This window comes from Drosophila serrata, unplaced genomic scaffold (assembly GCF_035046125.1).
Source record: "Drosophila serrata isolate PLE 108 unplaced genomic scaffold, ASM3504612v1 contig_276, whole genome shotgun sequence".
Classification (NCBI taxonomy): Eukaryota; Metazoa; Arthropoda; class Insecta; order Diptera; family Drosophilidae; genus Drosophila; species Drosophila serrata.
The window spans coordinates 5,549,635-5,563,028 of record NW_028257174.1 but is presented as its reverse complement, the minus strand read 5'-3'; the positions used below and the strand labels follow the sequence as shown (position 1 = coordinate 5,563,028).

At 38.2% G+C, this 13,394-nt stretch overlaps 1 protein-coding gene and 1 long non-coding RNA gene across 5 annotated transcripts in view; one reads left to right on the top strand and one right to left on the bottom strand.

Annotated features, from left to right (window-relative positions):
* The window catches only part of boi (brother of ihog), a 32,782-nt gene that overhangs the window by 10,571 nt on the left and 8,817 nt on the right, over positions 1 to 13,394 (top strand). For all 4 annotated transcript variants that reach the window (XM_020946963.2, XM_086835723.1, XM_086835724.1 and 1 more), the window contains exon 3: positions 8,811 to 8,889. The gene's annotated coding sequence lies outside the window, so the exon portion shown is untranslated. The remainder of the gene's footprint in view (positions 1 to 8,810; positions 8,890 to 13,394) is intronic.
* Positions 7,166 to 7,759, bottom strand: LOC147643238 (uncharacterized). Its single transcript, XR_015272317.1, has 2 exons — positions 7,661 to 7,759; positions 7,166 to 7,601 (listed from the first exon to the last, which is right to left on the bottom strand). It is a non-coding gene; the product is annotated as an uncharacterized LOC147643238 (long non-coding RNA).

Genomic DNA, 13,394 nt, shown 5'->3' with positions numbered 1-13,394 from the left:
GACATAGCTAGATCGATTCAGCTTTTGATGCTGATCAAGAATATATATGATTTATAGGGTCGGAAATGACTCTTTCATAGTTTTACAATCTTCTGACTTATATTATAATACCCTGTAAGGGTACACTAAATTAAAAAAGGCCTTAAAATTCATTTGTTTTCTGTAGAATTTGGAGAGTGTTTAAAAATCCATATTTTTAAAGAGTTTATATATTTTTAAGACCCTAAAAATATGTAAATTCTTCGAGTGTAGATTGTAGAATCGGAATATTTTTATTTGCTCTTTCTTTCTCTGCTTTTTTGTTTAAGTCTCCTTCTGATTCTCCTCCTCTTCCGTTCCGCTTTGGTCTCTGTCTTCCGTTTTTCAGTTTGCTTTCCGCTCATGTTTATTTCTGTCTGCCACGCCCCATTGCGCCTACGTGTCTGAATTTCTGCATCAATTGCATTTTTCATGGGAAACCAACTCGAGACGGAAAGGAAATCTTCACTTAGTTCTTTATGCCATTGCATTTCGTCGTCTTACGAGCCATTCCATCTTATAGCCCTATTTTTACTATATATATTCCCATTCTTCCCGCTCTCCCCAACCCGTTTGCCCCCATATTATGGTCAGCGGAATACCAAAATACTCGAGATGACCACTTAAAGTAAGCCTACAAAGTTGCATATGAGACAGTAAACATCGCTTAAGAGACCCTAACATTCCCCATGAAGTGTCATTTTAATGACATTTTGGATACTACGTAGAGTTCTTTTTAAAATGCGGGTTTTGTATTTTAATATCTGGGGAATAAACTGGAGTACAGGTTCAAAAATACCTTAGAAATATGTGTTATGTTTGACTATAAAGTTACCTCAGAGTACAGCTTAAACTTTAAGATTCTTTTACAGAAGAATCTCTATTTTAGAATTATTTTCATACTAAGTACTATTCTTTTTTAAGTGTTACTTAATTTTAAAGATATATTTTTGTATAGATCTCTTATAGTTAACAATATATTAATGCTTTTGATTAGTAAATATAAAGATAATAATATTTGAAAGACTGCAGTTTATTGTTCACATATTTTGTGTACCTTATTTAGATACTTTTTGTATACCCCTTTCAGAGTATTATAAACCTAGTCTAAAGCTTGCAACCCAGTGAAGAAATCATTTCCGACCCCATAAAGTATATATATTATTGATCAGCATCGACAGCCGAATCGATCTAGCTATGTTTCGAATAAAACAAATTTTACAAATTATTTTCAAAATTTTATAAGGGGTTACATCGTCAAAATTGGTAAAAATTTAGCACAATTTCATGGTAAACAATTTTGTTAATTTGGTATGCAGATTTATTAACCCAATAAAAACTAACACAGAACAACAATCCGAATTGAAATTAAGGCATTTTTTGCTATGCTATGAATGTTTTGAATTTCCAAAAAAACAGCATTATAATAAAATATAGCTTTAAGTTTTTGTAATGCACATCTTTTCGGTCTTGTTAGTATATACGAATTGTAAATTATTTGGCTTAATTTATGATTCCCATTGAACCAATTACCAGGGTACACAAACTTGGACTTTCTTCTTGTTTATTCGCAATATTACCCTGTAATTTACTGCCATACGTTATGATTATTGAGTGCGACAAAGAACATCGACGCGTGCTTAATTGCTTAATTAATTTGCATCTCTTCTTTGTGACTGTGCGTTGTGTGTTGATTGCACGTTTTGTTTATTTCACTTTTGGCCGGGTCCAATTGAGTTGTTGTGATCACACCCGCACCGGCACCGGCACGCCCCCTCTGAGCTTTATTTAATTTCCACTGTCCGTCGATGACGCTCGAGAGAAGCTTGTATTTCAGTCGCCAATTCGGTAAAATTTTGCGACTGCAAAAATTTATGCACTTCACATACACTCGTACACTGGCACACTCGCACACCCTCGAACACACACACTCCTTGAAGCTGAAAGCCGACACCGCTGCACGTTCCTTTGCCAAGTGAGTTGAGTGGGCAGACTTCTCAGTCTTCAGTTTTGAGTTTTCCGTTTTCGGTTTCTCAATTTTCGCCTACGTTTTTAGCACAGACAAGGGGAATCAATTTCGAACGTGCCAATATATTTTAGGGAATATTGAAAATAATAATAATACATTTTTAATTGAGGAAATTGCATGTTTCCCTTTTTGGCAGGGGATTTGTATAGAGTTTGCAAGAGGTTTTAATATATATATATATATTTGTACTATATTCCTTCATATATAGCATATAGTTCTATAGAGAGAGTGCTACAAATATCACTAGGATTTTTAAAACCCTTTCAAAAAGGTGTCAAAAAAGTATGCAATGATATTTGTAGGTTTACGAAACAGTGTTTAGTTGATTATTATTATTATTATTAATTTATTACTTTATTAGCGCACTGTTTAGTTAGTCACATTTTTTAACGAAGTACAATTTTCTAGTCTAATTTTAAAAACATTTTTTATATAAACTTTAGTGAATAAAATGCTCATTAGTATGTCCTAATCGATTTCAAGTTTAAAAAGCAAAGGTAAATAACGAAAATATTAATACAAATAATATGCTTAGGTTTCATGTAATGACAGCTAGACTTTAAGGGTATCCTTCAGTCGCTACCCTTCGCTGACAGTTGAGTGGCTTCTTCCCTTGGGTCTTTTTTGGCCTTTTTTTATGGTTACTCGCGTGCCCTTACAACTTCATATGTATATAGTATGTATATTCGATAAGTGTGTATACTTTACTATATGCATGGTATCAAATTTTATGCATGATGTTTATTCTGTCCAATATTTTTTTGGTAATTTTATTCTCGAGTTTTTGTTGCTGTTTCGGCTGCTCCTACTCCTACCTCTCCTCCGGACACCGACGACTATTTATGCATAATTAAAATTAATGAACATATTAAGGGAGCTGGGTGTGGTTGGGGCAGCAGTGGGAGTGGGAGAGGAGGAGATGCGGGGCAGAGGAGGAGGAAACGCCGGCGGCGGTGGCGGCAACAATGGGCCAAGTGGTTGACCATTGTCTGGGCCCGCAGGTAATCGAAGAACTTGGCGCGCGTTTTAAATTACCTTAAAAGAGAAAAAATATAAAAAAAGTATAAAAAAAAAAACGACAACAAAAGCTATACAAAAAAGTGAGGCGAAAATTGTGACGCAAATTAAAATGTCGCAGCTTAAAAAAAGAAAATAACCCAACCCAAGCCAAGTTTGTGAATAGAGTCTTCTGTCTTTGACCCTTTGCTTTTAATTAATTCGTCAAAATAAAATCCAAATGCTATTAATTTACACAAAATCCTTTACCAAATAATTTTTAAAAATATGCCATGACTAATATAGATAGAGATGTATTTATAAATGACTTCTAAATGGGGAAACCCCCTCCTTAAAATCCCATATCCATTGGCTAGCACTCACTGTACTTAAGAAGGGGTTTCCCCTGCCGCCTGTGAAAAGCCTGGCAAATGTGGGCCAATTTGGATGCCACCCGGCTAGTGGCAGAAATGAAAATTGGGAAATGAAAATGTAAAAATGGGAAAAGGCGAAAAGTAAAATACGAAAACGAAAGGCGGCGACTTTTCGGTGACTCTTGTGGCCGCCTGCCAGCGAGACAGCAACAAATGCAGCCGGGAAAATGATCAAAAGTTGCCAAGAAAAAATGATATGAAAAGCGAGAGGGAAGCCAAGGCACCCAAGGTGTGTATTTTGTTTTTCTCTTGTTGTATTTTCATTTTAATTTTCATCATTTTTTATGCCGCCTGCCCCACATGTGTGGGGAGGCTTGTGCCTTGCATTTCCTGTTTTGCTGCCAAATTAGTTGATATTTTTTTACGTTGATGAATTTCATATTAATTTGCGCAATTTGTGGTGTGTCTATGTGTGTGTGTGTGTGTGTGTGGGCAGACAGAGCCTAAGAGCCCCATTAATACGCCAAGGGGGGAGGGAGGGGAGAGAGAGGAGAAGGAAAGCAGTGGAAATGCGGGGAAATCTAATCTCTGACCATTAGGGCGCCCACATGAAACCCAACTCGAAAGGAAATCGCTTCGAAAAGCGCCCGCAAAAGGTAGAAAATATTTAACTGGGTAGCCGGGACACTTAAAGAAAAGTTGTAGATCTTTGTTAAATTTGTTGTTTAAAAATATGGTAGGATTTATTTAAGATAAAACAAGAAAGGAAACTCAGTTCGTCAAGGAAAAGTTAGTATTCCCCTGATACTGAATACTAAATTTGAAATAGATAACTATGCCAAAAGTGCATTAATTTCAATTCAGAAATGTATAATATAAAGCTTATAATATAAAGAATTAAATTATTTGTTTTCATTCGTTATGACATCTAAGATTTTTTAGTTTTAAAAAGTTAAAGTTTTATATGACAAATTTTTAGGGACAACCAAAGTTTAAAAATGTCATAGCAAAGCCAAAAATGCATTAATTTCAATTCGGAAAACAGTTTTAAGCTAGTTTTAATGGGTTTCACAAATCTGCATACTTAGTTTAAAAATTTTGTAAATTGAAATTTTTGGTAAAATTTTCACAATTTTAACGATGTTACCCCTTATAAAATTTTGAAAAAATTTAGTAAATTTTTTTTTCTCAGAAACATAGCTAGATCGATTCGGCTGTCGATGATGATCAAGAATATATATGATTTATAGGGTCGGAAATGATTCCTTCACTTGGTTGGGCTTAAATAACTTGAAATAATAGCTAATAGTACGTTTTTTAAGCTGTGGAATATGGTGCTAGTTCATTATATAGAATTCCCATAGTATTATAAGGGAATACATATCAATTATATATAAAATACACTCTAATTTAAAGTAAATACAACCATTAAACACCTTCAGTTCTACTGACAAGAAAGTATAGGCAAAATATATCAAAAGTATATGATATTTTTCTGTACAATGCTGGGAGTTTCTCGCTCTGCAGATGAAAAGAAAGGCAGACAGATCGCTTTTGGTAACCTCAGAGGCCGGCTGCTGCAGGGTGACATGGAAATAGAGATGGAAAAGCGCCCCAAAAAAAAAAAAGCACAAAAATATCTTAATGATGGCGCGGTGCCCCGTTGTGGAATTTCAGCTGACGAATGTTTATGATAAATGGCTCAACACACTCCTCCTTCCCCCCCTCTACCAATCCATTGACAAGCTTGTTACGTGGAAAACCAGGGGGGATTCCCCCCCACACACCAAACCAATCCTCCTCCTCCTCCCTCCTCCATTGCGCAAAAGCCAAGAAACGAAACGTAACGAAACGCAAATTGAAATTCCAAGATCAGAATCAGATCGAAGGGAGACAGAGACCGACCGGAGAGGAGGGTCAAGACAACAAATTATGGCAACGCACCAGGAAAACAAAGGCAGCAAAGACGGAGCAAAAAATTTAATGCAATGAAAATCAAATAAATTGCAATGAAAAAGCCAAAGCCACCACCAGTAACAGCAACAGAAACAACAATGACAACGATAGCAATCACTGAACATGGTGGGTCCCAGCAAAGACTTCAACTCCAACTCCGACGAGGAGGAGGAGGAGAAGGAGAAGGAGAAGGGCTGGAGCCCCAGACAAGTATTTGAAAAATTTATAATAGGCATGCAAATGAGGGGGATCGAAGGAGGCGGGCTGCCCGGGGGGGTAGGATTCGTTGTTAACCGAAAAAACAGGAACACCGAACCCAAAAACCAAGGCAAGAAACAAAACCGAAATGCAAACCGAGTGCACCAATTGAACGATATTCAAAACTGGACTGAAAGTGGTGAGGGAGAGCCAGAGCCAGAGGTAGAGCCACCCATCCAAGCCCACTTGGAGCACCTTTCCCAATCCTTAACCCGCCAGATTCCTCCCGGAATTCCCGGCTCCTCGAAAACAGGCAAACGCATAAATTTTTTGGAGCAAGCCTGATCAACTCTCTGGGGGTCTGCAATACCCTACAATTTATGTATTTACAAACAGGGGGAATATATAAATCTATGTACCCTAAAGTTTATTTTAAACCAGAGAATGTATAGTACTATAGTGCATATATATTTACATAAAATTTATAAAACCTTATTTTATAAAGATTTATTTCTTTTTCGATATATTACAATGTAGATATTCATTTACAAACTAAAGAATATATGTATCTATATGTATATAATATAATATATTTATATATATTTAAAAATCAAGACAATCTCATTAAGACAATAGTTTCCTTTATATAGAAATCAATGCAAATTTATTGACATTTTTTCAATTCAATTATTTGCATTCAAGTCACGCCAGTCACAGTCCAGAGATTTGTTTCTAATCAAGCAAATATATAAATACACAATATTGATATAATATTATATAAATTCCTGGAGAATTTCAAAGTAATATAAGTCAAGTTAAGACCCCGGACTTATAGAGAGCCTTTGTGTTAGTTTTTAACTTATTCAAAAGTCAACAAAGGCCTCATTCTGTGTGGTTTATCTTGTATATATTTTCGCTTATTTTTCAGGGTATTCAAGTGTTTGGTTTCCTACTGTCGTTATTTTTATATATATGTTTTTCTTGATTTTTTCTTCTGTTGCATTTTGCATTTTGCCAGAATGGCGCGTGTTTGCCATGAATGTGAAATGTGAATGTGAATGTGAAATCAGATGTCGATGGCTTTCACCCGCGGAATGCGAGCACCGGGAAAAATTAGCTCAAATGTCGTTGTTGTAATAATAGTAATAATAATGACGAGGGAAAAAAGGGAGGAAAATAGGGAAAAATCTGCAGCAAGTAAAGGAGGAGGGGGGTTGTAAGAGGGAGGCTTTAATTATGACAAAAGTAAGAGGCAAAGGCTGCAACAGCAATCTGCAACAGTTGCACATCTGTGAGAACGAGCGGGCTTCGCACGCCCACGGAAAAGCCGAGAGAAAAACTCAAGAAAAACTCACAAACACACACACACGACACTCTTAGCCAGAAGTCGGTCGGATATGTTGGTGTCAAATGAAAAAAGCTTCTCTGTCATTTATGCTGCCACTGTTTGCAGTTGCTGCCACTGCAGTTGCCACTATTTCTAATTCGCTGCCAAGTGAGTCATCATCACAGAGGAGGCAACACTTGGCTGACCAGGCAACATGTGGCTAAAAAAAGGAGCCACAAAAAAAGCGTCTTTCGATGCGAAATATGATATTTTTCGGTTCCCCAAGCAAAAGCAAATCAAATAAGAACAGAATACAGATTCAAGTCCAAAGGTTTAGCTCTTGGAAGAGCAACAAACACATCCTGATTTATGGAGAACAAAACCAACTATTATAAAACCATTGAAAATGATTAGCAAACACGTTTTCCAATTAATTTTAATCGTACCTGAACCAAATCTATATTCAAATTATTATTTGTCCCCTTCCCCGTTTGATTAAGTCATCATTTTTATTCAGCTTGAGCCATAAAATTATTAATTTAAACTCAATCATTTTGAGGGAATTCATTTAATTCTATCAAATCACAGCGCATAAAATGCTAAATTTATTTATCACGATTCAGAACTTGATTCCATTTGGCTTCATTATCGCCTCCTGATGACCGACAAGTGTCATAAAAAATACTAAGTTTGGAAAAGCCACCTGAGAAAGACGACCCCGATTATTATTAATATTATTATTATGGTATTATGATGATGGACCTGTGTCAGTGTGTTGCAATATCCCATCCAAAAAGAGATTGGGGGAAAATCTCTCGACCTCTGTGACTGTCTTGGCCATGTTTTGTGTCTGTTTTCCACGTTTATTTCTCACTTGGCTTTTAGAACAAACAAAAGGAGAAATAAAGAAATAAATAAAAATGGGGAAAATATTTATGAAAAATGACAACTGTCAGTCACACACGATACACACACGCACACACTCTATCTCCGGAAAAGCTGTTTTCCATGAGGGTGGCGCTCGTTTTATTTTTATTGTTTGTTCTTTCTTTCTTCTGTTTTTTTTTTTTTATACATTTTTTGGTTGTAGTCAAATTTGTGTTAAGTTTTCTACTTTTTTTTTTTTTTGGTTTAAGGCCCTGCTCGACTTGGCGACTTTTCAAAAAATTCTAGAAATTATGGCCCAACAACTGCAAGAAGAGTGTGTGTGTGTGTAAGTGTGTGTGTGTAAGTGTGTGTGTGTGTGTGGGAGGCTGAGGGTTGGCAGTCAGCGAATCGCATAAATTAATTAAAAGTATCGGATGGATATCGGAACACTGCCTGCCTTTGCTGCCCCTCTATTATTATTATTTATGTGCTTTTTGGCATAATTTTTAGCCAGTCGCATGGAAATTTGTATTTCGAGAATATTTATGACACTGGTTCTTTGCTTGGGAATTTCTGTTGGTTGTCTCTTTTGGGGGCAGTCTTAGTTTTATGTCTTTTTAAATGGACAGGCAAAACACTAAAGGGGAGTTTAGCATAAGACATTAAGCATCATCAGCAGGGGTATTCAGGAGCAGGAATTGTTATTTTTATAGAAGATGAAGAAGGCTTACCCCTTATTCTAAAATACATTTGTAAATATTGATATTCTGTATTCTATTATTTCTCTGGGAATTCTTGGGTGTCCCTAGCATTACTCACACACACGTGTCTTGTCTTTCGAGGCGCCCAGTTAGTGGTTTATTTATAGTCTTCGCATTTATTTGCCTGTCGCTGAGCTTTTTTGTGCCACTTTAGGCCTCAATTATTTTGAAATTCATTAAAAGTGTCGTCTATTTTCAATATTATGAGTGTCGTGTGTGTGTGTGTGCTACCCCAACTCTCTATTTTGGTTAATTTTCTGATTCGTTTTCTATCTTATTTACAGAATGCATCTCTGAGTGCAGCGAGGATCGTCCCTGAGACAGCAGAAGAAGAATTCCAGCTAGTGACAAAGAGAACAAAAGGTAACTAAACTGCTAATCTTAATCCCAAAGGCGCCCACGCAATATGCACTCAAAAAAATATGTATATATGATCTTAATCCCAAACAGGGAGAGAATGGAGTCGAATCCCATATGCACTCCTTACTCCTGATCCACAGAGGTGGGCGTGGGCAGGCAGCTTCGATTCCGCACCCATAACCATAAACCTGGCTCCAGTTCTTCAGTCGAGGCTCCCTAACCCATACAAATCGTTCTTTTTTCGGGGCCCACGCACTCTCTGAAGAAGATATATATATATATTGGGGAGTCGATGGAGGAACCTTCCAACCAACAACCATCTCCATCTCCACCTTAGTCCCATTTCATTTCATTTCATTCCACAAGCCACAACCAGAACAGAATTGCAACAGAAAAACAGGTGTGGGGCAAAAGCCCATCCAGCTTCATCATCATCATCATGATTGCAAGATCATGATCAGGAAGGGGGGATACGGATGATCATCATCATCCTTTGTGGCAGCAGTAGAAAATCCTGTTGGCTGTCGTTGGAATGCAGATTTCGAACTCGTTTACATGCGAGTTTCTTCACCTTCTGCGCCACCGCCCTGGCGCTTAGTTTAGCCCTCCAAGCAGCTGATGCACTGTGAGAAAAATACGAGGAAATAAGGATAAAATTCTTGCTTCTCTAGTATTTGTAATATGAGTTTAATATAAACAAGAAATAACTATCTACCCTTTCAGTTTCCAATTGAACTAAAGGATAGAATCGAAAATCGATCGATAACTAATCCTGAAATATTCACATTTGTAACATTATTTATTAATATTTTTATATGACAATTTCTTTGACTTATCAAAGTTTTAAAATCTCATAACTCAGCCAAAAAAGCATTAATTTCAATTCGGAGAGCTGATTTATGTTAGTTTTTAACAGGTTGATAAATCTGCATACTTGTAAAAACATTTTTAAAAATTCACATTTTTGTCAATTTTTAACAATTTTAATGATGTAACCCCTTATAAAATATTGAAAAAATTGAAAAAAATTTGTTTCTGCGGGAGACAGCTAGAAAGATTCGCCTGTTGATGCTGATCAAGAATATATATAATTTATGGGGTCGGAAAAGACTCCTTCATTGAATTTGAAGCTTCTGACTGAAGGTGCATTACCATTTTTTAATCGATATTTACTATATTTTTATATGAATATTTTTTTAACAAATCAAATTGTAAAAATCTCATAACTAAGCCAAAAATGCATTAATTTCAATTCGGAAAGCGTTCGTATATTAAGTTTTAGCAGGTTTATAAAATTGCATACTCCATTTAGAATGAGAATTTTTGGACGATTTTGAAAATTTCCTTTATTTCAAAAAATGGAACATTTATTTTTTCTGCCGGAGATGGTTATAAAGATTCGCCTGTTGATACTGATCAAGAATATATATGAAATATAGGGTCGGCAATGCCTCCTTCATTGGGTTACAAGCTTCTGAATAAAACTAGAAGTGCTAGATCTGTTCTATTTCACAGATTCTTCTCTTGGCCAAATCTTTAGTTATTTCTTCCCTTGATTTCTCTGATCTATATTTAAAGTCAAATTGTATTTGTAAATATAGATAGAGAGGATTCTAGTAAGGATCCTTTCTTTTCTTGGAAATTCTTCTCTCCTCGAACCAAGGCCCCACTTTGGGCGCCAAGTGGGTCGCTCCTGTGCTCTGTTGCGTATGTATGGGTTATGGGTTTTGGGTGGATAGTTGTGTGTGTGTGTGTGTGTGTGTGTAGTGTAGTGTAGTTGTGCGACTTGGCATCTTGTTTTTGGGCTCCGGTTCCGGTCGCGCTCAAAAGAAGATTTCAGCTGCTGCTGCTGCTCCCGCTGTCGCTTCTCCACTTCACTTCTCCGGGCAAGAAAACAGGTTCCATTTGCCCAAGAATTTTCGCCATACCTTTCGCCCCGAGAGTGTGTGCTCTGTGTGCACAGTGAAGACCCTCCGCAGTGAACTGAATTCTAGTTTTGGGATAGTAGTGACCATGACGAGAAGGGCGTAGCGGGTGAGCTTTTCAATGAAATTAATTGCAGAGCCATTGAAATTGATAGGCTTTCAGGGTAATAAGATGGCATTATAGGTAGCTCTTGTTGACATGTACTTGATTTTGTTTTTTTGGGGCTTAAATGTGACACTGTCCGGTTGTCACTGTGATTGGGAAGTCATCCGGAGAGACTCCAAAGTAGTTTGTGATTTTTTCTATTGCTCCTTTTCTGCCAACAACTGCGGCCAATGACGATCATGATGATGATGACGATGATGAACTGGCTCTCTCAGGTTTTATTGAACCCTCTGTGGCCAGAACAACTTGTAGCAGGTGTTAGTGTTTTACAAGCTGTTAACTGCCGCTGCTAATGGCCAAAAGCAGTCGGGATCGGGATCGGGATCGGGGTTGGGGGAAGCGGAGTGGAGTGGGCCACTCTTATGACAAACAGCAATTCATATGGATAAATTCCACCACCACCATTGTTGGTCCGGCCTCTTCGCTACGCCTAGCACTTATTTAATGAACTTGGCTGTGAGCTGTGAACTGTAAGCTGTGAGGTCTTAAGCCTGAGGCCCGACCCGAGACCTTCTCTCTGGGATCTGGAAGATCTCCCCTCCTTTGTAGCACTCTGTGGGCCCTTCCGCTATTCAATTCAATTGTCTCAAGACACTGGGCGCCACGCCCAGGCCATCATCATAGACTACGACTATGAATGGCCTTTTCTAACAGTTTTATGCTAATTTTTGACAAGCAAACAAACAGACAGCGAGCCACTAAGTTAGTACACAAGAAGAAAAGGTGGAAGGAGAATCTGAATCGGAATTGGAATCGGAATCGGAATTGGTATCCATAAGCCTTTCTCAGATTACAAAAGAGGCGAACAAAAGCGGCGAAGAAGACTTCATCAAGATTGTGCCAAGTTTGGGATTCGTTCTCTCAATCTTTCTCTATAGAGATTAATACATATATATGTCTTTATCTCCGTTTCCAAGCCGCCTTGCTTGGCCCTGATGGCCGTTTGTCATTTCAATTAAGTGTCATTAGCCAAGTCAGTTGGCCAATGAGACAATAAATCAGTTTTTAGCAAGTTAGAGACAAGTCAAGGAACTGCTTTTGCTTTTCGCTCAGTGTACTAGGAACTCAACATATTTATTCGCTATTAATTAAGGTTTGTTTTTTTCAAATTCGGTGATTAATAACCCTTCCTGCTGAATGGCCAGCCAAATGAGTCAACAAAAGGGGAGGGAATCGTTGTTGTCCGTGGCTAATCAAATTAGCTTTTGGCTGGAATACTGCTTTACTATGTTGCGGGCCAAAACAAACAGCCAATTAATTGGGCCAACAAACAGCAGCAGCTGCCTGTTGGCCCAAACAGCTGACCGAACGGCAACGGTGAGAGCCATAAGGAGACTCAAGATCATTGGCCATATTTGGTAGCAAACTAAAGTGGCAACATGTTGCTGCTGCTGCTGCTGCTGTGTTGCTGCCCCCTACTTGATGTTGCTGCTGTTAATGTTAATCTTTAGCCATTTAATTGTGCAAAAACAAAAACAAAAACACACATGTTGCATGGAGCCATTAACAGGCCCCAAGGCGGTTGCTTGTTAGTAAATCTGGCACTGGATGCTTAGATTACAGCCAAGAGTTGTTAACAACCAGAAACAAACAAACAAACAGGCAGGCATAATAGCTGGACATTGTTGTCGCACTTTTCCAATTTAAATAGTACAAAATTTATGAAACAACAGCAAGTTTCTTGGACTAAAGTCTGGAAATAATCAAATAAAGAGGTTTATTATCGCCTGCAATTATCCTTGTTGCATGATGCAGCAATTAAAGGTAACCTGCAGCAGCAGCAACAGATGAGAGCATCTCTGCCAAATTGCATTTAATTTGACCAACTTTGAATTGATATCTCCAGGGGTGACGTCATGGACCCCATAATGGACCCTTTTTTGCCGCCAACTGTTGACTCTTTTTTCCCCTTTTTGTATTTTTGGTTCTGGTTTCTTTTCTCCTTGTGTTTTTTGTTTTCCTTGCGTTATTATTCTTGCAGCGCCCCATTCATTTTCTCGGCTGTTGCAGTTTCCAGGGCTTGGTTTTTGTTGCTGCTGCTGCTGTTGCTGTTGCTGCTGTTGCTGCTGCTGCTGTTGCTGCTGCTGTCTCAGGAATGCGCATTAATTTTCAACACACGCAACTGGCAAACTGGCAACGAGGAGCAAGTGGATGCGGGCTACGACGTAGCCATTCGGGACCACAGAAACCTGCGTCAATTTCGCGCTTTACTTTTGTTGTCAGATGTTTTAAATCAGCGTCGAGCTGGTTTAAGAGCTCCGTGCTGTGCTGTGCCTGCTGTCCCCTACTCCCGTGTAGGCAGTCCGGTTTGCTCCTTGCGTTAACAAGTGGCCACCATCAGCAGCAGAGCAGCATGCAACATCAGCAGCAGCAGCAGCAACAACATCAGCAGCAGCAGCAGCAGCAGCAACACAAGC